The 27,270-nt window shown below is 42.7% G+C and overlaps 1 protein-coding gene across 22 annotated transcripts in view; it reads left to right on the forward strand.

The window, feature by feature from the left end:
• The window catches only part of LOC309601571 (CUGBP Elav-like family member 4), a gene marked incomplete at both ends in the record, with an annotated part of 741,391 nt that overhangs the window by 116,462 nt on the left and 597,659 nt on the right, over positions 1-27,270 (forward strand). The gene's annotated exons all lie outside the window — the stretch shown is intronic.

Consider the following 27,270-nt stretch of genomic DNA (forward strand, 5'->3'; position numbering starts at 1 on the left):
GATCATAGATATGAATTGCTGATGGATCACTCTATTGATGCTACCTCTCACCATAAAGGGAATTGGCAGAAACCCTTCCCCAGTTTGGGATGTTTTTAAAGCTTGGGTGGCTGGGGCGCTGCAGAATATGCTGCAGTGAACAGTCATGTTTTGGCTAGCATGTAAAACAGTACTGGTTTCAGAGTTGTGTATATGGAAGGGCTTACTTTTGCTGATCCTGCTTATGCTCCAGCCAGTCTTTTATAGGCTGTCAAAACACAGAGCCAAACTCTGAAGTCTTTCCTTGGATTATATGTGGTCTTTACTTGAGCAGAGCCTGCACTAAGTGAGCAAAATCTAAATAAGGCTGTCAAGGTTTTGACCTAGAGCATTTACTCACACGAGTCCTGGTGAGAATTGCAGACTTAATACTATGTTGCAAATGTAAGCGTTTCAGTGCATTCTCCTGTGCTTTGACAAAGTTAATTGTCTAATCTTGACACCAAGTGCCCTGTACTTTTTTAAGAGGTTTATGCATGAGACTATGTGCTGTTACTTTGGCTGCTAGCAGCTTTCTGCTTTTAACATCCATTGGATTTGGGAACCATACAGGGTGGCATTTTCATGTAACTAGTGCAAGGGCTGTGAACTGGATGCTAAAAGACAAAGACAGCAAATACCAGTGGAATACTCTGAAAGGAGGAAAGTGTTGATTCCCTGAACCTTTTTCCTGGTGACCAGAAATATCAGGATGCATGAGCCACAAGTGCACTGCATAGAGAAATTTTGCCAGCATATAGATGCTCTCTTCATGTAGATAGAGTATACAAGTGATGATTACCATTTCTAGTAACAATGTGCAAGTGCAAGAAGAGAGTACCTGGGTGTAAGGGAGGGGCAGGGAGGCATAGGTTGGGGCAGGCTACTCCCATCAGCATACTTGAAATTTCAGTTGTCTCTAATGCACTGGAGGCACCTTTAAAATTACTGATATCTTGGCATTTAAGCTTTGAAATGAGGCAGACTTGTGAGTTATCTAAATTCTTGAGGACGTACTAGTCTGTCATAGCTAAGGTGCCTCAAAATCTGAGCAAAATCCTTGCACAGCTTCTGGAGACACTCAACTGTATTCTTCCCCCTCCCAGTTTTCATCAGACCTTCCAGTACCTGCAACTGGCAGGGAGAAAAGGGACTTTGCACAGGCTGTGCTTTTGTTCTCCCTCTAGAAAGTGCTGTGGAAAGCTAATCAACTTTGTACCAGAGGACCTTTACTGTACTGCTTCCCCAAATTAGCAATTTCTCAATGGTATAATGAAGAAATGACTGGGCACTTATCTGAATTTCCTACTTTAAAAAAAAAGGGGGGGGGGAACTGTGGTGGGAATCAGATTAATACGACAGCAATTTGTAGGCATTTGGGGAAGGGATTGTCAGAGGTCCTACATGTTTATCACATCATTCCTATCTTACGTGAAACGTATGTCAAAGATTTTAAGACGACATTGAACTAATATGATGCTTCGCAAGTAGAGGAAGGTGGCTGTCCAGATGCTTTTATTTCAAAAGCATTTAAGTAGATCAGAGTGTTTGTAATTGTTTTGAATTAGTAGCCACACAAATATACATTAGGATTTTTCCAGGACAGTCTCTGATTTGTAGTTTGGGAACTGGCAAACCGTGGGCTGTCCCATCACATAACACTGTTGGGATGTTTAATTCTGGGTTTAGGAATGATGAACCCCGATCTTGGGTTTCCAGCTGAAGTTCCCTGGGACTCAAAGTTCAGCTTTGAAACCAACGCTGATCTCAGTGTGATGTAGCTCTGAGGCAGTTGGTCTTTGTTATCAACCTCAGACCTTCAGACAGCAGGCCAAGACCTTTCTAAAACCCAAAGCAACCAAAAGAAAGCAGACTCCTCTGCAAAGAAAGGTGTAAAACAAATTTCTTAGGAGCTCCTCTGACACTGCAGGTCTGATTGTTAAGAGGATCTGTAACTGTGGAGTCTCTGAAATGACTGCTCTTTATATGGCAATTATTTCCCAGCTGGCATAGAAATCAGGCTGTCAACAGACCTGTTCTGATTAGAAGGAAAAAAAAAAAGAAATCCAGGTGTCATTAGTAAGGTATTAGGATCCCAGATTTTTATTAAAATCTAGGGGCTGAGAGGTGAAGAATATTTTTTCCCTCTGAGGCACCGTAGTGTCTTAAGTCTGACAAGTTATCACCAAGCACCTGTGAGCTCTTTAGAGGCTCCCTTTACTTGAGCAGGGAGGTAAAATAAATGCATATGTTGATGGATGCATAGCCAGTGAGTTTTTTTAAAGGAGCAGGTGCTGCATGAAGTTGGAAAGCAACAAAATGAGGAGGCTTGGTTTCTGAAAATAGCTCTGCTGGGCAGGCGAGAAGCATGAGCACAGGGGCGGCTGGTACCCCATGCTGAGAGGAAAAACAGAGAGGAGCCTCTGATGAGGACAGGGGAGTAAGTGAGCCCACTTGAGCCGAGCAGGAGACAGCAGGAGGAGGAAAGTTCACTGCCTGCTTAATTGCAGGGGGTGCCACAGTCCTACTGTGTACAAAAAACCCTGTCAATAGCACTGAGGCACCAGCGTGTTAATTAATGATTTACTTACACTGACCCTTGACCCTGAGGCAAATAAGAGGGATTTGTTTTGCTTCTATTAACTCCTCAGCTTACTGAGCAGAGGCCCTGTAGTGCCCAGCATCACGTGGCCACGCAGGAGCTACATGTGAGAGGGTCCAGCTTGTGATGGAGGGGAACTGAATCCCCCCACCTGCTTCTGCTCTGTCTCCTCATCCCTTTTCCCATGGAGCAGCAGCTCCACCCATTTGGCAGGAATTGCTCCTGGGTTACACCACAAGAAAGGAACCAGCCTTGTTCTTAAGTTACGATCACAGGGCGGATGGTTCCCTTGCTCCACCTGTCTCCTCACGCAATTGCATATCCCTATGGACTTCCATCGGTCTGTGTGTCTCCCTGCCCGTTTTGCTCTGTGCAAGATCAAAATCTGGCTCTTCGTTTCCATGCACTCCTGAACCTCTTCTGCTTACTGAATCTGTCCAGAAAAGCAAGCTTGAATCCATATGTGTGCCTGGTGTCCTGGTCCTTGCTTTGAAATGGGCCCAGTGAGCATAAAGGCAGGGCTGCGGAGAGTGCAAGGAGGATGGGGAATGAGAGGGGGTCACTAAGGTTCCTCCCCAGGCACCTTTTAGAGGCAGAGACTCCTAGGTCTAAGCCTAAACACTGGAAGAGGAGGAGAATGACAGGGCAAGGGACTTCTCACGGGGTTCAGCATGAGAGCAGGGGTCACTGGGCCTCCTTTTCTCCATGTTTAGCCTAAAAGTGAATGCTGATGTGCCAGTGTGGGTGGTGGTAATGGAAATGTGTACAACAGTGTCTGCGGAGAGCTGGATGTCATTTCCTAGCAGTAGAAATGGAGACAGAAGTCCTGATACATCCTCAGGGACACCTGCTGTAATTATCACACTCAGTTTAACCAAATGGCTTCCAGCAGAGCCTGGAGTCTGACCTATGACTGGTGTCAAAGCCAGCTCTCAGCCACAGCAATGTCTTCCCGCATGACCACAACCAAGCCTCTTTTAGCCTCAAAGCCCACACCGAGATTCAGGTCTCCAACTCCCATGCAATAGAAAATGAAGATCTAAGTAAGCATTGGGAAAGCAAGAGGAGCAGCACTGACCTCTCCTTCCCCTGGATAGTAGGAGGATAAATACATTACAGAATGTAAAGAGCTTGATACTATGGCAATAGGAACTCTATAAGTTACTTAGTTCACACACATGCAACTCCCAGAGGGCATAACTAGGGTTGTTCTGTTTTTTTAGTATTATTGCTTCAGGCATTACACCTGAAAATGCCAGATGTACTTAAATCAAGTGTGATGGTGCCACTGCATCGTAATAGTGTTTTATCAGGGGGATGGACTGGTCTGCTTTCTCTCTCAAGAGCATTTGGAAGAGTATGATGCAGAGTGGATTGGAAGGCAGATGGGTTCCTCTCTACTGGAGGATTACATTTTTATTAAAGTAGCTGGTTGTCGCTTCAGTGGAGGGCCAGTGATGGCTGCTGTGATCAATAGAACTGTGCTTTTTATGTAAGAAGATTTACTCTTGCTCATCCCAGTTTTGCCGAGAATGTTCAGCTTGCAGTCGATAATGAGCCGTGATGACAAAGTAGCTCATTTCAATTGAATTTGGTATCACTAAAAATGTTAAAAAAAACATTGTCTCTTCTACTTTTTTATAGAGGAAAGCTTTTTGATGAGAAAATTTGGTGCTGCCCTAGCAACCCAGCAGGGTGAGAATGACCGTCTGTCTCCCTCCTGCCAGTGTTGGTCTAGGGTTAGCATGGCTGAATTCAGCAGCTTGTAGAACTGTGTTTAGGCTGGCCACCAGACTGGATTGTGGGTGTAATTTCCCAAGGCCTGGTATATCCCAAGCGCTGACCTGTGCAGCAGCCTCCCTGTATTGCTCAAATTTCCCTCCCAGAAGAAAAAGGCATTTTATTTTCAAATGAAAAATATTTCAGGAAGGGGGAGGGGTGGAACCCCAGAAATCTCTCTCTGGTTTCAGATGTTCTCCCTCTGTTCACATAGATTTTGTAATTGAAAATTATTTCCTATAAGTTTTAAAACATGAAAAAACACTTTATACTTTGAAAGAAGAGTCTGATGATGAGAGGAGAAGATTCCTGATGGTGGGCTGGGATGTGATACCAGGCAGCTCCTGAGGTAAGTTTACCTGATACAGGCTGTGCTTACTGCTGGAATCTGGCTCCTTTTGGCCCTTGCGCTTAAGAGTCTGATTTGTAATTAGAAGAATGGCATTATGATAACTTTAAGCTCTGGAAGTCAAATGCTGCCATATATCTCGTAATTTTCCATTTTCAAAGTCAGAACACACTAAGTAAATATCCCTCTGGTGCCTGAAATGGGCGATTATCTTCCATTCTGATTTGAAGCAACCCTGATGCAGGGACTAACTTGCTTCAACTTTTGGAGAATGGCCAACCCTTCTGATGCTGACTGGAGCACAATTGCGTTTACTGGACTTGTCTTGTACATTTCAGCTTGTTTAATTTCCTAATAAGTTCCTTTCTTGGGTGAGGGGGTGAAATGACTTCTTGCTATTCCAGGAAGCAGTATCATCCCCGGCCCATTGTGGTTCAGGTCAGAGTGACACAGCGTGGCGGGATCCCAGCAGTAACCTTCAGCATCAAAATAAATGGCCGCAGAATTTAATTTAACTGGGAAGTGTTCTGAGTTGTAGATTTGGCTTTTCCTCTCCAATCTGCAGAATTGTTTCTGCATTTATAGCACCCGATACATACTGGGGAGAGCAGTCCTTAGAAATTAGCTTCCAACTGTCTTTTTTTACTTCATCCCACATCCTGCTTTAAAAACATCCAGAATGTGTTTCCATCAGCAGAAACAGACATTTTAACATCACAGACAGGCAAAGAGAGATGTGTGTGCTTGCAGGAGTGTCTGGCGCCGCCTCCTCAGTGAATCCATTGGGTTAAGTATCTTTTCAAAGCAGGTGGTCCCTCCTCTGAGAGCTTCCCAATGAGGGGCTGCAAAAGCAGGATAAGATGAAGGGGGATAGGATGAACTACCCAAAGGTGCAAACCATCACGCTATCTGCAGTTGGTATGGGAGCAGCGTGTTCTTCAGATGGGCTTAGAGGTGGATGGAGCTGAAATCTGACAAACGAGCTCGGAGACCCTGCACCGTGCATGGAGAAGGGGGGAAGGCGGGATGAAGCGACTGTAGGCCAAGCTGACAGGCAGACTTTGTGCCGGTTGCTAGGCAAAAGCAACTCGTACCTGAGCCAGCAATCCCCAGCCTCTCCCGAGGAGCACGAGGGCTGGAGATGAAGGTTGCTGCTATTCCAGTGTCGAGGAGCGATGCTTTCTTTTGTTAAGAGCATGGTCCTGCTTTATTTGTTTCCCCTCCAGCTGCTGAGCATTGGTGGCAAGGTTAACTCTGCCATGCATGAAGAGAATTCCTCACCGCACCCTGCTTCACATCTTTTGTTTTCTTCTGTTATAATTTCATAATCTGAGCAACAAACTTCTCCCCCTCCTCCCTCCTTATTCCCCCTCTCTCCTCTTCCCCTTACTCCGGTGGTTTATGAGTTTTGTGCTCTGTGGCCTATTAAGGTTCAGTTCCCAGCCAGTAAAAATGAGGAATTGGTTCCTGCCATTCCACGCAAGGAGTTTTAATGCACTCTGTCACCTGGAAGCCTAAATGCAATAGTTTTGTATCAGTGATAGTTGTGTAACATAAAGCCTTAATAAAGGTTTATAAGGGAAGGGATATGAAATGGAGTGTATGGAGTTCAGCTCCGTGTGCAGCTCTGTTGGGGAGTTAAAAAAGGGAGAATGTGTTTGCAGAGGAGCCTGGGGAGCTGCAATGTGACCCCCCATCCCAGCTATATTGCCTCCTCCCTGTGAGGAAAAACTCCCTGTCCTCTGGACCCTGCATGAGGGAACTGCAAAACAATGGCACAAAGAGTGACAGTTGTGTTAGTCGGGTGGGTTTCCAGGGAGGATGCCTGTGTGTCTCATCCTGAAGCTGGAGAACACTCCTCTGCTGTTCATGTCTCCAGAGTATCCAGAGCAGCACTTCCCTCTGCAGGTTCTTCCCAAACCTGTGTGTGCAGGGAAGGTTCCCACGTGTAGTTAGCAGCTAGAGAGGCACGGTCTCTCTTTACACTTTACTCAAGGACTCCCTTGGGCTGAGAAGTTGGCTTTTGCTTCCATTTCATCTTTTGCTTGACCTTTTGTCGTGGTTTAACCCCAGCCAGCAACTAAGCACCACACAGCCGCTCGCTCACCCTCCCCTGGTGGGATGGGGGAGAGAATCGGAAGGGTAAAAGGGAGAAAACTCGTGGGTTGAGATAAGAACAGTTTAGTAATTGAAGTAAAATAAATTAGAACAGTTAAATAGGTAAAGCAAAAGCTGCGCGTACAAACCAAGCAAAACAAGGAATTCATTCACTACTTCCCATGGGCAGGCAGGTGTTCAGCCATCCCCAGGAAAGCAGGGCTCCATCACGCATAACAGTTACTCGGGAAGACAACCGCCATCACACCAAATGTCCCCCCCTTCCTTCTTCTTCCCCCAGCTTATATACTGAGCATGACATCATATGGTATGGAATAGCCCTTCGGCCAGTCTGGGCCAGCACACCCCCCGGCTGTGCTCCCTCCCAGCCCCGCCCCGCCCCCCCCCCCCCCCCCCCCCCCCGCACCCGGCAGAGCATGGGAACCTGAAAAGTCCTTGACCAGTGTAAGCACTACTCAGCAACTATTTAGCAACAGCTTAGCACTACTTAGCAAGAACCAAAACATCAGTGTATCAATCAACATTATTCTCATCCTAAACCCAAAACACAGCACTATACCAGCTACTAAGAAGAAAATTAACTCTATCCATCCCAGCTGAAACCAGCACACCTTTTGGCTGTGATCCTTGAAAAGCTGCTTGTTGTCACCTCCTTTTGCTGTCTTACCTCTTCGGATTGTAAGCTCTTAAAGATGCTGTCTGCCTCTGTGCGGTGCCTAGCACAATCTTTCTTCAGTGGTCAGTGAGGCATTTAACACACATATTTAACAGTCTTGCGGGACTCAGATGGGAAATACAGAGCCAGCCTCATACCCATCCATTGTCCTTTCTTCTGTTTCAGGGATGGTGGCACATGCAGTTATAACTGGCCTTCCTCTGTCAACTGATACCATACAACCTTTTTATGAGTTTTTCCATCAAAAGTCTTGAAAGTAGGTGCATGGGAATGCATATAATAGGGCTTGAGGGGTGCCCTTTAGCTTCCTTATGCTATGTATACCTGAAGGTATTTTTTTGTGGTTTTGTTCTTCAGCAAAGTATCAAATCTTTTCCTCTTGGTTTTATTGCAATGCCTCAGAAACATGAGCTTTTAAAGGGGTAGAGATGATTGATTGATAGGTTTTTGACATACAGGGGGTTTGGGTTTTTCACCCCCAGATCTTTAAACAAGTGGAAACAAAACCATGAAAATATATTTCCTTCTCAGTAAGACTTCTGTTCTTAGTATTTTAAAGTTTAGCTTTCCAGAAGACTTAAGGGGGGGGAGGCACAGAAATTTATTTTGCTGTTTCTGTTGTTTTCTATCTTCTGACCTCTAGACCCAGTCCCTGTCCCAGCTACCCCCAAATTCAAATCTCAATATGGTTTCAGTTTTTCTGAAAAGGAGGAGACACAGGTAGCTTACTTGAAAGACAGACAGAAAAGTTTTGATGATTTTGGAGAAAGTTTATTGTCTGATCCTAGGGTTGGTTTCTTTTTTCCTCAATATTGTTTTTTGCAAACATTTCACAACTTCAGAAATTTAAATTCAGATCTAATTACAACTGCTTTTATTGACAATTTTTAATATACACATTTTCAGGCTTAGATTGCAAAGCCAATAAGGTTTAAATATATGTATGGTGATTTTATTTATTTTTTTAACAGGGTGGGCAAAATAAATATCTGATAACTGTTCATAAGGTATCTATCTATCTATCTCCACTATCTATCTCTAGTCTAGTTCTTAATATTGCAAGAAAAATGCAGGAAGAGTTTAACCAAGAAAGACAGTGAACTGTCCTAAGTGATTAGAAATGGTGCTTCTGCAAGGTGTGAATTCCCCATAAATGTATTAAAGGTTATTATTAACCATAAAGCCTAAAAATGATGGATGAATATTGCAATGAACTTTTTCATTGCTGATCAGGTTAATAGATGGGGTGAAGAGTAAGGCTAGTATGAGGCCTTCTAAAGGTCCTCAGGAGTTATTGCAGAGGACAAAAAGTAGAGAGATGAAATAGAGAAAATAGATACGGATAATAACTGTGCTTCTGAACAGGTGCAGTTTTCTTCTGTGCTACAGAGGTGACAGAGTAATAGCAAGTGATAACTAAATCGGTGTTTCAGTAATTGCAAAGTCTTGGTCCATGCCTTAGCATCCCACTGCTGTCCTTGGGTTACTCTGATGAGAGGACAAAGTAGTCTTAAATGAATATACTTGTCTAATGATCAAACCCATGAAAAGAACCTGGGGTTTTGTGAATGTTGATAGGCTGCCTCATGTGCTGTCCACCTGCAACCAGCACAGGACAGTTTTAGCTCATTTAGTTTCATCTCTGGAGCTGTCTTAAATTACACAACTTGTCTTACTCTGCTTCTCAGTATTGAGGTCGATGTCCAAAAAAGTTTCAACCATTCATTGACCAGCTTTCTCTGATGTACATGTGTTTTTGGCTTGCCATAGACAATGCCTCCAGGGACACCATACCATAGATTGGGATGTATTTTGGTAGAAAGGATGGTGACCTTAAATACTGTGCCCAAGTTCACTTCCACTCCTTCAGCAAACTTCCTGTTCGACCTTGAGTAAATCACTTAAGGTTACATTCAGGAGAGTATTTTAGATGTGTAGCTCATTGAAATCAATATGGATCAATTGTAGATATGAGCTCTAGTTCCCTCTTTGCTTAATTAATTTCTGTGTATGTAAAATGGTGAGAATAGCAACCTCTAAATCACAGAGCAGAAGGACAAAATACATTAAATACTGAAAGGAGCTCAAATGCCATGGTGATGGGAAGGCACATAAGTACCAAGTTTCAAATGGTTCAGACTCAAATGCTAGCAGGAAGAACAACTTCAGCATTGGAAGTAAGTCATCAGGGTATCTGCAAAGGGGAAAAAAACGTGCTTGAAAGAATCCCCTGAACAAATTAAATCTTGAGGCCTAAAGACAAAGGGAGAGAGAATTAATTTTTCTACAGATATGAAATGTTCTGAATCAGATAAATCTTGTCATTAGAAAAGGCACTAAGCAGCAAATGTCTGGATAATACCGCCAGCTCCAAGCTTCTCTTGGAACTTCTAAATACATTAAATCCATAAAACTAAATGAAAGCAGCTGCAGTTTTATAGAAATAAAAGGCTCTCATATTAAAAAGCTGAGAGCTTATGAAATGAAAGAAAAAAAATAATAATAAAATTAAAGGGGGGGGGGAGGAGAGGAGTGGAAGTTGTTAGAAACATAAGTTCCTAGGAAAGGATGATGCAAAAAGCTCTTAGTTAATATGTGAGAAGCCTTCAGAGACAAAATAACACACATTCAGTGCTCAGTAAAAAAGAATAATAATTTTTTTCTCAAAATATTTTTTTTGTTTTAAAGAGAGGTTTTAATGTAAAAATGTTATCTTGCAATAAAACCTTTTAGAGCATTGTGCCCTCTGAAATTTTGGGGGAGGCCCAGAGGGATTATCCCTTTTCTCATTTCTGCTTCAGTTTTCTGAAATGAAGCATTTTGACTTTCCACTTTGAAACACTATTCTTCCCCTTTTTCAAGTTACAAAAAAAGATAAGTCCCCCTTTTACTTAAACATATCAATGTATAGAAATAGCCAAGTATGTTTTGTGACAAATTTTGCTCTTTCTTCTTTGTGGGAAATGGAAACAAGGTTTCTGTCCAGCAGTAATTCCTCGTGTCTTATGCATCCTTGAAGTTCCGAGAAGAGAATGAAACTGGAGGTGGGGGAATAGCGCATACAAAAATAACTTTCATTTGTATGCAAATTTGCTTTCATTAGGATTTTCAGTTCTTCTTTCTTAGATGCATTACAGTAGTGTTTGGAGGCCTGCTGTACAAACACATGAATTCTACATTGCTAACATGCTTTTGTGCAAGAGCAAAGACTGTTGAGCTACATCTGCATGATTTAAGCAGAGCTGCCACTGACATGCTCACTTGTATGTTTGCTAGCTTTTGTAGAGCTGTTGGAGGAGACTCATCTTGCCCAATCTCCAATGTCTGAAAGTCAACTGTCCATGCCTGAGTGGGCTGTCCTGGGCCCATTTTATAGCCAGGAAAGGGACAGGCACCTTCAGAGACACATTCCCCTGTGCCTGTTGGTCTGCATTGCCTATAAAAGAAGTCTAGGCTGACTAACTCAAACTTGAAGTCACCTTACCTTTAGAAGTCAAAGTTCAGATCATTGACTCCCACTCTGTGCTTCTTGAACGTGTTGAAACCACTCTCACCAGCTGGATGCTTACTGCTGAAGTAGCGCACCATGGTGCTGCTTTTTTGCCAACTATTCAGGAAAATGTGCATATGAGCCAGATGAGTTAAAGCAGTTTTGATGTGTGGTGCTTTAGATATATGATATTTTCTCCTGTTTGGGTTGTTTTTTTTTCATTTTTAAGACATGGGAAGGAACGAGGGGGGAAGCTTGTTGAACATCTTATTCATAGGATTAATTACTTTTGCAAAGCATTTGAAGGGAAAACAAAGAATTATTTGATTCTGACAGAGGGAAAGGCAAGAGTTTTGCTTTGCCACTTCCTTTCCAGGTCTCTGCTCCAAAGGGTTTTGTCCTTATTATTTAGTATTTTCTCAGCAAAATACTACTGAAATAAACAGCTCAAGTGAATTCTTGTTTTTGCTTGAATCAGATCCATTACTGTTTATTTTTTCCTAGTTTTGAATGTTTTCTAATGCTATTCCACTGAAAGGTAGAATTTATTCAGAAATGCTGCGAGACATCAACAAATGCGTATTAAACCAGCTGCCCTTAAGCAGAGAGTATGGACTTGTAGTTAGAACAGACCTAAGTTCCCTTCCTGGCTGTGTCACTGGTTTGATACAAGATGATGGGTGAAACAGATAACATCCTTCTCCCATCAGTCTTCTTACTTGAATAATAGCAATAAAAGCTCAGATGTTACCACTGATGGTTTCATGTACCAGACTTATTGACATTAATGATGCCTTATATATGTTAAAAAATAATGATGATAATGCTTTGAGATCTTAGGCTGGATGCTAGTTCTCAGCAAAACTAAGTATTTTAAGTGCTAACATCCTTTAAATTCCTGTACCATTTTACTCTTGCCTTGTTCTGATGTGTTAGGCCTGTGAAGCAATATCATTTCCCAGCCCTTTTGCCCTGGCAGGAAGACACAAAGGCTAGGGAAAGTTGTGTGATTTATTCTAATTTTCCTTAAAACCTCTCTCTTGGTACCCTGAAACTCCAAGAGGGAAACATTCCCATCCAGGAAGGCAAAGCTTGTCAGGCGTTACCATGACAACCTGAGTGTAATTAAGGCCCCCTTCAGCTGCTAACAGCTGTGTGCATTTTATCTGTCTTGAAGATTTTATATATACGTGCATAGATAAATATATATCTATATGCAAGCATACTGTGAGGATATCTGCATCTATCTAGCCATACATAAACCCACACCTAAATTGCTGCCCCTATGTACGTCCATATTAATTGAGTTGGATACGGCAATTTGCAAAGCCCTTGCTGTTCTGAAGGATGCTGAAGCACCAGAGCTTCTTTACTGCCTTTCCTTTCACAACCACCCGTTCTAATGAAGTGTGGAAGAAAAACATCCATAGCCAGAAAAGGAACCCCTGCTCCAGGGTTAGAGTTTCCAACATCTTTTCGGGTTACTGTTAGAGACTGTAATTTTCCTTCCTATTGAGGAGGAAACAGGAGCTGTTTCTAAGCGTTAAATGTCTCTTGCAAATGCATCAAGTTCTGAAATAAGTCACTTACTTAACCTTTAGCTAACTCTTCCTGTCATCCTGCACACAACCATCCTCACACACACACATTGCTCCTGGACTCAGAATAGAGTGTACTGTGGTGGGTCTTGACACAGTGCTCCTTGGAGTGTCACCTCTTCAGGCTGGATGTGGACCTTTGCATCTTGGAGCAAAGTCAGTGCTGCTCTGCCTGATAAAGAACCAGGTGCCCTGGTGCAGTGGACAGGAGCACTCATAAATTGTTGCAGATAGTCAGCTTACTGGAAAGGGAATGGGAGCTGGGTGAATGGATACTCAGACCACTCAAATATAGGTGTCCGTCTGTGTTTGATGTCCCTTGGTAGTCAACAGGGACAGGACCCTTTCGAGAGCTATTCAGAGCAGATATGTTCACTGTCCAGCTTTGAAATTGCTCTTTTGAGCTAACTGGTTTTCTCTGCCTATGCAAGAAGTTGCATTGGGTCTATTTGGGTGGTGTGAAGACTTTTCATTGTGTCCATGTGGGTTACAGAATTATCACTTAATAAACAATGTTTTGTTTTAGTTGGTTGTGCTGAAAGTAAACGTGTTTGCTGCAAGGTTGGCTCTTAAAGAATGTGGGTTTTTTTGAGATAACACACGTAACTTGTCTGAGGCTGTGAATATACTAGACTCCCACACAAGTTTAGCTACACATAATTTCTAGCAAAGGAGTTTAACTCTTCATGGAGCCTGTAGTAATGCAGTGAAGCATGGAAAACATAATAATTAATATTGTTCTTATCTGATATCTGTATAAAGTGCCACAGATGACACTAGTTTTGGTGGGAACCAATGCTCAAGGGCTTACGTCTCCCATTCGTGGAAAAAGAAGAAAGATAAGGAGGAAAAAATGAAGAACTGCTCTTGGGAAAAATGATTCACAAAGTAAATGCAGTGTAATGAAGGCGATGATGTTATTCAAAAGACACTAAGCTGTGGACATGTCTTCTAAAAGCTAGACTTTTTTTTTAATGGCCTCTAAGTTTGCACCTGCCATAAACCATACAAGTGTGGATGTCCAGAGAGTGTTTGGCTGGCCTTTGGGTTTTTTTATTTGAAATGATAATAATCTGTGCTGGTGAATACAGCTGTGTTCTCCTGCTCTTTCCCTTTGTGTGTGTAAAATTATAGGTGCCAGGGGACCCTGTGAACTTTCTGTTTTGGGAAGGAATCTCATTGCGATCTGCATTTTTGGGAATGCAAAATTTCCCCTGAGTAAGTGAATGGGGTTATGCCTCTGAACACTTTTTGCCTGGGGGACAGGGTAGATGGAGGCTGCAGGCGAAGAAACCAGCAGTACGTGATTATGTCCATAAGGTTCCATGGCTAAGGCATGGTTCTCAGAGGTCAGATAACTCTCTGCAGCTCTGTTTCTGACTGCCTGGCTGCTGAAAGGCATCACTTTGCCTGAAATTCATCATTTCAATCCTGCGCTCTCTACTGCTCTCCTTCGTCATAGTGTTCCTGTTTCCACTGTAAGTGATCATGTCAGGCAACCCCATTCTTTCCATAGGAAGGTATTTTGAGGTGATAGTAAGACTGCATAGAATAAGTTAGGGACTTTGATTAAAAGATGTTTAATAAACTACTGAGAATGCGTTGCGTATGTGTGTATACATGTGCATACACCCACAGGCATATGTAACTTGGTATGTGTTCAGGCTTGTATACAATAGTGCATATCCTACACTGAGTGCTGATAGGAGTCTAGCTAAAGCTACAAGGTAAATTTGGGAATGGTGTGCCTTGAGTTAGCCTGAATCCAGAGAAACTAAAACCACCCGAATGCCATGCTGTATCTTTAGCAATAGTCTGAAGGATTCCTCAGAGAAAAATATGTTCAGCATTTTGTGGTATTTATATGAGGGAAGTACTGTTCAGGGAGAGGGGTGAGATGAAGGTTTTGAAAAAAATAAATGGAATTTCCTGGAATCATTTAAGAAAAGAAAAAAAAAAGCAGAATGGTAGGAAGATTGGGGTGACAGGGAGTAGGAAATCTTTGTGGAGGGTGGTGCTCACTGTTAGGGGGATTTATTTTGTGTGTTTTAAGGAGCATCATGAATGATCAAAATATACTCCCCCCCCAAAAAAAAAACCAAACCCAAAAAACTGATTATGAAAACTGTGTTCATTTGTGTTGAAATAATTCCAAACTCAAGATGTCAAAGAATAATTTTCAGGTCCAGCTCTTACATGTGAATAGTCTCAATTCCTAATTTCAAATTGGCATATGCTTTATCAGACTGGAAAATCCATCTCTGAATGGAAGCGGAAGAAATAATAAACTGGTAATTGGGATGATATGATACCAAGATTAGCTTCCTACATAGCTGTGATGCCTCGAGTTGTTTACTTGGGACTGTGATATAGCCAGTTATATCCAAGTTTATTTTGTCTTGATATATATACATATATGATGCACTTAAATCCTTCACTGATGTTTTTATAGCTGGGTAGCCATTTTGTGAACTGTAAAGTGAATACCCTCAGAGGAAAACATCAACACCACTACATTTTGTGTGCAATTTTTGGTTTTGTGCTGCCCTTCTCCTACCCTGCGAGAGATGACTCCATCGGGAAGGTGTTTCGCTGGCAGTTTGTGTGGGGAGATGGAGGAAGGTGAGTATGGGATGTGCAAGGGATAGGGAGGTCAAATATTTACAGAACTAGGTTACATTTTCCAAGCTCAACTTCTGGATAGCAATCACAAAGAAAAAACTTATTACCTCAGAAACTGGGATGTGCCCTGAATAAGGAGGAGTTGGTAAAAAAATGAAAAACATGCTGATCACACAGTCAAAGGATCTACTTGGGACTGGGAGATTCATAGAATCATAGAATCATTGAATCGTTAAGGTTGGAAAAGACCCTTAAGATCATCGAGTCCAACTGTTAACCTATCACTGCCAAGTCCATCACTATACCATGTCCTCAAGCACCACATCTATCCGTTCTTTAAATACCTCTAGGGATGGAGACTCAACCACTTCCCTGGGCAGCCTGTTCCAATGCTTGACCACCCTTTCGGTGAAGAAGTTTTTCCTAATATCTAACCTAAACCTCCCCTGGTGCAGCTTGACGCCATTTCCTCTTGTCCTATCACTCGTTACTAGGGAGAAGAGACCGACCCCCACCTCGCTACAACCTCCTTTCAGGTAGTTGTAGAGAGCAATAAGGTCTCCCCTCAGCCTCCTCAAAATAGAATATACACTTTATGCAGTGGGGAAATTAACAGTTATTTACCCTGCATGCACTCTAGAAAAGAGGCCATTGAGGCAAGTCAGCAAGTGTGTGATCCCATAACAAGTAATAACAGACTGAAATGGGTTCATGTCTTTTACTTCCTGACAAACAGTTTTCCAGAGTATATCATCTGCATTTTATCCTATCTTTGGAGGACCTGTGTGCCAACTACTTGTACCTTAAGAAGAGTGGATGCTCAAAATTAGAGAAGAAATACCAGCTAGGAATGAAACTAAAACTCTTCTGGCAAAAAATCAGACTCCGATGAACTGGGCATCAAGGGAGGATTTCTAATTTTCTTCTTGAAAGCAATATGTTTCATCTGTATGCCATTTATAAGTGAGTGCTTCTTTCCATAGCTATGTATCAGGATCATAGAATCATAGAATTATAGAATCGTTTAGGTTGGAAAAGACCTCTGAGATCATCAAATCCAACCGTTAACCTAGCAATGCCAAGTCCACCACTAAACCATGTCCTCGAGCACCACCTCTACATGCTTTTTAAATATCTCCAGGGATGGAGACTCAACCACTTCCCTGGGCAGCCTGTTCCAGTGCCTGACTACCCTTTCGGTGAAGAAGTTTTTCCTAATATCCAACCTAAACCTCCCCTGGTGCAACTTGAGGCCATTTCCTCTCATCCTATTGCTTGTTACTAGGGAGAAGAGACTGACATCTACCTCGCTATAACCTCCTTTCAGGTAGTTGTAGAGAGTGATAAGGTCCCCCCTCAGCCTCCTCTTCTCCAGACTAAACAACCCCAGCTCCCTCAGCCGTTCCACATAAGACTTGTTCTCTAGACCCTTCACCAACTTCGTTGCCCTTCTTTGGACATGCTCCAGCACCTCGATATCCTTCTTGTAGTGAGGGGCCCAAAACGGAACACAGTACTCGAGGTGCGGCCTCACCAGTGCCGAGTACAGGGGCACTATCACCTCCCTGGTCCTGCTGGCCACACTATTCCTGATACAAGCCAGGATGCCATTGGCCTTCTTGGCCACCTGAGCACACTGCCAGGTCATATTCAGCCAGCTGTTGACCAACACCTCCAGGTCCTTTTCCGCCAGGCAGCTCTCCAGCCACTCCTCCCCAAGCCTGTAGCGTTGCATGGGATTGTTGTGACCCAAGTGCAGGACCCGGCACTTAGCCTTGTTGAATCTCATGCAGTTGGCCCCGGCCCATCGATCCAGCCTGTTCAGGTCCCTCTGCAGGGCCTTCCTACCCTCCAGCAGATCGACACTTCCACCCAACTTGGTGTCATCTGCAAACTTACTGAGGGTGCACTCGATCCCCTCATCCAGATCATCAATGAAGATGTTGAACAGGACCGGCCCCAACACTGAGCCCTGGGGAACACCACTTGTGACTGGCTGCCAACTGGATTTGACTCCATTCACCACCACTCTCTGGGCTCGGCCGTCCAGCCAGTTTTTAACCCAGCGGAGAGTGCACCCATCCAAGCCGTGAGCAGCCAGCTTCTCCAGGAGAATGCTGTGGGAGACAGTGTCAAAGGCCTTACTAAAGTCCAGGTGGACAACATCCACAGCCTTCCCCTCATCCACTAAGCGGGTCACCTTGTCATAGAAGGAGACCAGGTTAGTGAAACAGGATCTCCCTTTCATAAACCCATGCTGGCTGAGCCTGATCCCCCAGTTGTCCCGCACTTGCTGCATAATGGCACTCAAGATGATCTGCTCCATGACCTTCCCCGGCACTGAGGTCAGGCTGACAGGCCTGTATTTCCCCAGATCCTCCTTCCAACCCTTCTTGTAGAGGGGCATCACATTCAGCAGTTTAAATGTGCCTTTGGACTGTAAATAAACCCAAAAAACTATCTACCAGTCAAACAGACTCCAGTCCTTTTTAACATAACATTTGCTTTAATTACAAAAGCATATTAGCATTTATCATTGCACTCTAATCCCTAACCATAACACCTCCTTAGCCTCTCTTATCCGGTAACTTTACTTAGCCTATCTTAACTGATATAAATCTACATCTACATATCAAACATATTCATGAACCTCTGTAAGAAAAAAAAAACATAAACACAAACACCCCCGCCCCCCTCAGGTGCAGGCTTGATCTAGTAGCCCTGTGTCTGTGCTTTTAATGCTCAGCCTTACTTCTGCTGCTGCAGCTATAGCTACCAAAGGTGCCTGCATCCCACAATAAGGGACAGTTTCCCTGCCAGTCTTGCACGCTAGCCCATAAATCTCTTTTTTCAGTGTATAGGTGTTTGGTGTCACAATGCTTTATGCATCTCTTCAGTTGCTGCTGAAGCTGCCTGAGGTCTGCTGAGGTGGATCAGGGACTGGGGTTAAACCACAACAGGTGGGTCAAAACCAGCACAGACCAAGAGACACAGCATTTCCTATTTCTAAGTGAGCTATCCTGACATTTCTGACCAGGCTTCACATGCCGCAAAGGACTGACTGCAACATGCACTTTCATGATGAGTGTCTCTCTCTTTTTAATGAATTATTTCTCATCAAAGAAAGAAGTTGTGGGGTTTTGGTATATTGACACATGGTACTTAGAGTCAGCCCAAAGTAGAGCTCTGTCCTGAAAATTTTGGAGAATGCGTTATTCAAAATATCTGGAAGCAAAGCAAAAGCCCCAAAAGATTGCAGGCCCTATAAACAAAGCGCTAGGAACCAGAAAAGGCAAAATGTGAGGAGTGTTACTGCATCTGATAACGTGCGGCAGGATGCCTGTTCTTGCACTCTTTTGGTTAAACCAACCCAAACTTCCTGTCTAGAAGAAGGAGAAAAGAAAGGGGGGGGAAGGATAGAAGATGAATGTGGATTGGGAACAGGGGGAAAGAAATAAAAAGAAAAATCAGTCGAAGCTGAGTGAGATTTTGTTTGCCAAGTTTCCAGTTGCTGCTCAGAGTGAATTTTTATGGCCAAGTTATAAACCTTTGAAAATAGGAGTTTCTAATGGAAATGCTGACAGACCCTTTATATGGTGCAATTAACACTGTCTGCTCTGCGATTGTCCTTGCCTGCTTTTATTTATTTATTTTCCTCTCTTTGTCCTTAAGGTCCCATCACACTTACTGTGAATCCTGGTGAGGAAACAAAGGGAGTGAGGTCAAAATCTCTCAGAAACAGGAACTCTTTCTAAGCTGATGAAGCAGGTTGGGGAAGGGTGGTTTGACTGTGGGGGGACAGAAATGCTGAAAGTTAATGTACCCTCCCACCCCCAAGCCTGTTGTGATGCAAAACAGTGTTCAAGCTCTCAATATATATTGCTTTATCTTTCTTCTTTTTTTTCCCTACCCCCAGTAGCTAAATGTCTTGTGAATGGTGTTCCTCCTTGCAGCCAATTAATGAGGTAATTTTTTAAGCTAATAAAAATAGTTAGCTTGAGAGGAGGAAAAAAAATGTGAATTGTATGTTGAGTTTTCTTTTTGGTATTTTGTGTGTGTTTCAAATATTCACGTCTCTTTCTCAGCTGAAATGAAAGTGATCTTGTAGGGGAAAAACAGTGTTTCCTACCTGCTTATTGAGAGACTTGAACATATTCCTACAGGCTTTGGATTTCCTGGGGAATTTTAAATTTCCCTGTGTCTGAATGGCCTTAAAATGAGTCTCAGGTTATATTACTGAAGGAGGCAGTCACTTCTGGGTTGCTGAAATCAGAGTGGTCAGGAATATGACCTTGTCCATATTTTCTGCCACAAGCTCTTCCTTCACGTGTGCAGGTTGGGACGTGGAGAATCCAGTGACCTGCAGGAAACACAGTGGAGCCAACAAAGGTGTTAACAGCACTGGGGGAACTTGGGGACTCTGCAAAAGATGTGAAACTCCCCTGCAGGAAAGGGAGGAGGGGATGTGCAAGGAGGGAAATGAGTCAGTCTTGGCCCACTCATTGCCTCTTTCTGCCCCTTTGACTTGCTGGACAAAAAAGAAAAGTTTCTACATCACCTGAGATTTAGCCTGGCCTTATCATTCTTAGAGAAGTTAAGCACAAAAAGGGTCTTTAATTAGAGAGGAGAAAAAGAATCTCTATTCTTACCTTTTAAATCCTGATATTCACTTTTTCTGGGCCTTGCTGATTGCACTTCTCCATCAGCAAGCCATTGTATATACCAGTGCATTAGAGGCTATGAGGAACTGGGATGTCACATCTGTGAGGAGAGATTTCCTACAAACTTCAGGTCTTATGCGACTTCCTTGCATGCAAAGGCACTTCCCTGCTGTGGTGGATGGGACCTAGGCTGGTCCCAGAGTGAGAGAGACAAAAGTGTCTGGTCAAAGGATGAGCACACGTAGCATCTCTAAGCATCCTCACTGAGAAAGGTTATGACACCTTCTCCCAAGAGATGATGGATACTTCTCTCCAGAGGAAAGGGGGGCAGCGTGTTTGCCTGGTGGGATGAACCTTCAAAATCTGTGTGTCTGAACTTCAGGGCTTGTGCCCTGACTGGAGCTGTATGCACCTGTGGAGCATTCGGCCATCACTGGATTTAATAGATCTCAGTCATGCCTCCCCGAACTCCCCAGAAGGTGGAAGTCAAATACATGCTGCATGCTTCAGTGCTCCTCAAACACATGTTTAGCATCTTAACTTTATTTCTTGGTTTCCATTTTGATGGTACACAAAGGGTTTGATGTTTTCATTGTTATACACAGTAGCTTAATTTTTTTCCTTGTAACCTCTGGGCTGTTGCACCGCTGTTATGAGATCCCTCCTAGGAACAGCAGGGCAGAAATGTTCTTAATTATGTGCTTGAATTATTACCTTTTTTTTTTCTCTCACTCCACTCCCCCCACAGTTTCTTTTGCCTCTCTGGTTTTAATTAGCCTTGCTTTTCCAATTAGCATCCTGGTCTGCTGCAGTAAGGCCAAAGGAGGGAACCAGAAAGGCATGGCAAGAACCCCCTTTTCTGAGAAAGACTCGTGGCTGAGGCTTGGAGATGACTGATTTTTCCCAAGGTGGAGCTGCATTGACTGATTCTCAATAAAAGGAGAATTTGGGGCCCAGCAGCACTGTGGGTTTGTAATGGGCATTGTTCCTTGAAAATATTAAGCTCGGTAGGAAGTATGTTCCCTCTTGGCCTCTCCTAGTCTCAGGTAGTGATATGGAAACTATGATCATATTTGGACCCCTTGCAACCTGTCCCTAGGTGGTAATGCTTTATGAATAGCACTGAGCAAGTAAAAAGAAGAAAGGGAAAAAAAGAGAAGAATAAAATCAAAACCTTTTGGCTTGTCCCCCAGCACAATCATCTTGGCATTTTGAGTAAACTAAAAAAAAAATAATAATTTGGGGCTGAACAAATTCCTTAATTGGAACTTAAAGATTTTTTAAAGACATTTGCTAAAAGCATCAGACTGCTGTTTAGTGCATCACATAACATGATACCTTTATCCTCTCTAGCCTGGTACTGGCTTTGGATGACGGGAGTCTGGATTCACCTCCCTCCTCTTGCACATGTCCAAGAAATGGTGAGGCACAGGCGTTGTTACAGTGTGATCCTGTGGTCCCCTTGTCCAGCAGGCTGCCCAAACCACTGGCTTTACTGGTCTATCCTGCTGTAATGAGCCACAGCAGGTCACAGCCAGGGGAAAGGGGGCCTGGATCAGGCTTGTTCCCTGGAGTGAAGAATAGGGAAAGACAGTGATGGTGACTTCCAGCAAGTGATTCTCTGTCCAGCTTTCCTTTCTCTGAACAGCCTACACTCCCTGGCTGTAACAGTACAGATTTCTCAGGAAGAGGAAGAACTGGGGGCAGATCTGCAGTCACAGTGTCTTTGATCCTAGTGCAACTTAGCAGGAATCAAACCTACTAGTGGTTGCTTTTCAGAAAAGAATTGTAGGCACAAATTATATACGTGCGTGTTTGTATTCAGACTAGGTATGTTTGCGCATGTGTGCTACTTCTAGATCAATACCATCTTGAAAGAGTATCCCTTTCTAGAGAATATTTTCGGTCTGATACGGCCAATGTCTACTCATTGGCACAACCGACATGGTGAAAAATGGCTTTGTTCAGGACAGAGAACCTACCTAAATAAGGACACATTAACATTGCAGAGAAATTTTTTCCACTGGTGTTCCTGGGCAGTCTAAACTATCAGAGCTTTAATTTTTTCTCTCTGTCCCTCTTCCTGTCTCTGCTCATTTTGCTAGCTGTGATCATGCATCCTTAATTCCATTCAGATTTCTTTCCTCTGAGAAGATGAGACATTAAATAGCTGTGCTGGAAATACAAAATTGTAGCCAATAGATAAAGTACCTGGAGATTTAAAACTTTACTGAAGAAATTAATAATTACAAAAACATGAATCTCATTGCTTTGCCCAGCCCACCAAGAAATTAACAAGTCTTTTCCCCTCTAGAGATAAAAATCTTATTTTGATCTGTCAGGAATATACTTTTCTTGTTCTTGCAATATAATTTTCAATGCAGGGGGGAAAAAAGACCCTACTTAATGTAATGGAATTTAAATCTAAATCTTTGATCACATCATTCTCTGCTGGTTTTTTTTTTCTTTATGTTACTTCTAACAGTTTATTTTTCCCTCTTCCCACTAGGATGGCATAGCTTTAGTCACACTTCCAGAACAGCTCTGCATTAGACCCTGGATTCAGCCCTGGAAAGGTTATTATTAATAGCAATGTTTCTCAGTAAACTTGCCTCCCAAGGTTGCTCTAGTCAAGATTGTTTAGAAAACTCCACTGGGATACTTCTAAGGGACACCTTGGGTCTAATGTACTAGCATTTAATGGACAAATCTATTTAGGTCCCTGTGTTAATATAACAACTGTTTTGTTAGTTGTGAAGCAGGCACAAAGCACTACTAATAACAGCTGTGAAACAGCTAATTTGGGCATCAGTGGCCACCTGAATACTGGAAATTCAGGGCACTCTTAAAGCTTCTCTATTCTTGATGAGTAAAATTGGATTGATGTACATTTCATTATTAAAACAGAAATGCCAGCTTCCCATGAAATTTCTTTTTCACTTCTTTGAAAGCAAAAATTACATTTTGCTTGAGAGAAGAGCACAATTTGACAGCTAGGGAGAAGTATATTCCCTGCTTTTCCATGACTTGTTTGAGAAGGCTGATCCCAGGCTAGTCTTGTAATTCAAAAGGATTTGGAGCCTGTGCTAATGTGGTAATAAGCAATATTGGTGCTATTAATTTTGTGTTTCACTCTGCCTTGTCCTGCTATGTCCTGGTTGTAGGACTGTACAGACTTGGCACCTGCTCTGTGGGGAGAAGGAGTTGTCAATGAGATGCTCTTCCCAGCTCATGGTGGTACTCATTTTCCCTAGTAAAGTGCTGCAGTGACCAGAGCTGCAACAGAAGTGGGGAGTTAATGGAGATTTCTGAGTAGAGAGAGGCATTTTGTACCTTCAGTGCTGCAGCTCCCAATGTGGGATGAAATTGTCTTGGAGTGCAGCCAGGTCCCCAGCTTGCCTTGGTGTGACAGAGAGAAAGGAGGTTAATGAGAGCAGGAAGGAAGAGAAAAGAGAGACCCCATCCCAAATCTCCTGTCTTCGTTTCCATCTATTCTATTCCTTTTAAAATCACTTTTCCCACAACAGGTCACAAAGGTGGTCTTTGTGTCTATATTTTTTTCTTCCCATGTTGAATGGTGTAGCAGTTCCAGATTTCCTACTTGCAAGACTAAAACCTCAAATGCTGTAGATGGTTCTGTTTCAGGATCTGGCCCAAGAGTTGGTTGGCCCAAGAGTTCTCCTATTTGGAGAAAAAGCGTGGGGAAAAACAAATAGAGGGCCTTTTTCTGAAATATTTCTAAAAGAAACTTGTAGAAGGGTAGCAAGTTTTAGAAGGTTTAGTATTTTTCTCTGGGACAACTGGGTGGAGGAATGTTTTTGGTTAACAGGGAGCTAGAGACTATTAGGATGTTGATGGTATATAGGTGTTGGATAGCAATACAGCAAGAAACAACAAAAGAAGCAAAATGTCAGTTGACCAGCGCATCTCCTGTTTCTGCACTGCTGTGCTTTTAAATGATGCATTGCTTTGGTTTTTCTTTCTGGGGTCTGTGGTGGATAATACCTATTGGTTGCGTGCTGCCCTGGTAACCTGTGCGCATCAGTGTAGCTCGCTCTCGCCATGACCCTGTGAATATCACTTTCAGTGGCACGGATCTGTCCTGTTGCTTTTGCCTCTGCAGTGCCATGTAGGCTCTCCTGTAACTGACAGGTGCATTTCTCCGGGGACCTATTTGTCAACCTGAAATTCCCTTTCCTCTGCTTTAGCAAAATCTGTTGACGCGATTAGCATGGGGACTGCTGATTCACCAAGTGGGAAACAAGAGGAGATTGTCTATTTGCTGATGTCAGACATCAGTTCAAAGTAATTGCTGACCTTTGATCAGGTCTCAGGAAATGAAGCTAAGTGATACCTCGGCCAGTTTACTTTGACAGAAGAAGCAAAAAATTATTCTAAACTATACAGAGATTTAAAAAAAAAAAATGGAAAATCCTCCCACCTAGGGACAATTGGTAGTGAGGAATCTCCATTGTATTATCTCTTTGAAAGTATCTTCATCCATCTTTGTGACTTTTCGCTTAAAACACTAACCTAATCCCTTTCCATTTTCAAGGAGAATTGGAAGAGGATATAAAAAAAAAACACCACCAGAACAACAGAAAGCCTTAATGCTAACAGATGGGTAAAAAGTATGTATAAATTACACTGCCAAAAGACCCTACTGATGGCAAGTTGGTATTTCCCTGACAAAATAATATGAAAGGAGTTTCATTTGTGGGAGAAATTAATTGTTGGTAGCATGAAAAAACCATACTGTATACAGTATCCACCAACCCTTTCCTCTGTTGGATTTGATATCACATACTGATAATGAACAAAAGTGTTATGGGCTTTTAACAGTGGCTAATACTAAGCTTCTACTGAGCTGATTACATTTTTCATGATGTCTGCTCTTCACATAAACTGGATGAGACTGGATATATTCTAAAGTCTGAGCCAGAAGATGACTGAAGTATCGTCTTAAAACCCTCTGACTTTTGTGGATGCATTAAATTGTTCCCTAACATAAGGTCTTAATAAGTCATTGGTGCAAATGCCTGGTGAGCAGCTGCCAGCCTGATCCAAACCTCACTGATGTTAGCAGGAATCTTTCTATTACCTTCAGTGGGTTTGGATCCAGACTCCACTTTTGTTCCTTCCCAAGATGTTTTTGGAAGATCTGAACAGCTCCCTTTATGGTTTGATGACAGTCTCCCAGGGAAAAACCTATTTGGCCCCAATAGATTTTCTTCTTAAAGTTTTTTAAATGTTGCTGGTCTCGTGAGTTGTATTTTGCCTTCTGCTTCCACTCTTATCTCCCTGGATACCTGGCACCTACAAACAGAGCAGAGGCTTCAAAAAACTGTGAATGGCCCATGAAAGCAAATAGCCTGGGATTTTCCTACCCAGCCTGAAACCCACATGAAGGGGCTAGTGAAAAAGATCTCAGAGTGAGTTTCCAACTGAGGACAGTGTTCCTCTCTTAGAGAATGTTACTTCCATCTCATTTTTCATTTCTCTGGTCATCCATGTATACTCCCACCTTGTTGCCTTCCTATGCTACCCATGAATGTGCAGACCCTAATGGGACCTCGGTCATGGTACTCTCGGAGCAGAATCTCCCACCGTAGCAGGTGGGAATAGAAAATGTCTTGGGCAGAAAAACAGTGGCAGAATTTGAGATAAATGAATCCTCATCTGCTACAGTTCCCTCCTAAATTTCCTTTACTAAGCATCCTGGTGAGATGAGTCTCCATTTCTGGTCTGATGATAGAAACAGATGACCTTTTAATAGTTCCAGTGGTGGTAATGCTGTTCCCTTGCCTTCCTATGAGGAGTTTAGAAACGGACAGGTAATTAGCAGGAGCAGCTGTTCATATGAATAGGCGTATGTCCAGGTTTCCCTCTTCAACTGTTACGCTCTGTGGAAAGAGGGAAAAATGACATATCAGTGCAAGGGCAACTTCTTCATTTTATGTTCTTTTTTCTCTCCTCCATCATTTACAGTAGTCCCAATTCCAACGATTGATACTGCTGTGGTGTCCTTACCATTTAAAGCTGAAACCTGCAAAAGAATGAGACCTTTGACATTTGTGTCAATGGACGCAGAATTTGCCCTTTTGTTGTACTATATGGCACCTAAATGCTTTTTGATCTATTACTTTAAATATAGAATTATAAAATTTATTTTGCAATGGTGTTTTAGTCCAGAAAGTGCAACTAAATGGGTTAAAACAATATCTGTTGCATAGACAGCTCCAAAAAGAAGATGATGAAAGCAAATCTTTAACAGTTTTTTGGGGGCAATTTCTGCTTTGGTGTCTTATCTGTCAGTGTTTTGTGAGGTGGATGGGAAAGGAAAGAAATACACTAGAGGCTTCAGTGTAAATTAAGACGTGCTTTCCAAATCATTAAGGGGAACTGTTAATATTCACAGACACTTCCAAGGGTCAATTCAGCCTACCTAGGATCTGAATTGCCATCTGGCTATGCCAATCTCTGTTCATTCAGTATATAGTGAACTTAGGGACTAGGCTCCTAATACTAAGGTGTGTTTCCAATTCTACATTAATATTCTACTCAGATGTAGAAAATTGTACTTCCATTAGAATCATCTAATTCGGAGGGTGTTTTTTTTAACATGTACTGTTGCCTTGTCAAAATGAGTTCTGCTGGCGATGTAGTAATTCAGGTTGTAAAAAGTTATGCGTCAATAATTGCTGCAGACCCCAATGAAAGTCAGGACCCTACAGGGTTTAGTGTCTCACAAATGTGCAGTGATGTCCTTTGCCTTTGGGAGCTTTCCAGTCTAGGGAAGGAGCAGAGAGGGATGGCAGAGAAGTGAGGTAAAGGAAGGCACAAGTAGCCAGCAGTACAGCTGTGAAGAGAAATGGTGATTCAGTCTTGTGTCTTTGACTGCTGGTCTCTGATTCACTCCATCTGAGGTGTCAAGTTAGGAGCTAATCTCCTTCAGTTCACTCTGCAGTCAATGAAATCTCTTGAAGCATTTCTGAAGGACAGGTTACTTAAGAGCCTGAAGTTAATGAGATAAATTGAACAGTTGGTTCCCCTTTAAGTTGCTGTCAGTTTTGCCCATTGGAATCTCCAACATGTATTTGATGTGACCACATGACATCCTAAGCAACGGTGATGATGACTTTAGTCTCTCCAATACCAGTTAGCCAATATAATATAAACGTGTTAGTAGTATGGGTTGTATTTTGGGTTAGATATGCTATTTCTCTAGCTGGGTGAAGTGCTCCACATAGAGCCCCATCAGTAGCTCTGGAAACCCTACTCAATGTTGCTAATTGGATCCTCTGCATTTTCTAAATTGAGGGAGAAATGCTGGAGCTGAGGAAGAGCATCTCTTTTC

Source organism: Platalea leucorodia (genome assembly GCF_965183815.1).
Source record: "Platalea leucorodia genome assembly, chromosome: W".
NCBI classification, from domain to species: Eukaryota; Metazoa; Chordata; class Aves; order Pelecaniformes; family Threskiornithidae; genus Platalea; species Platalea leucorodia.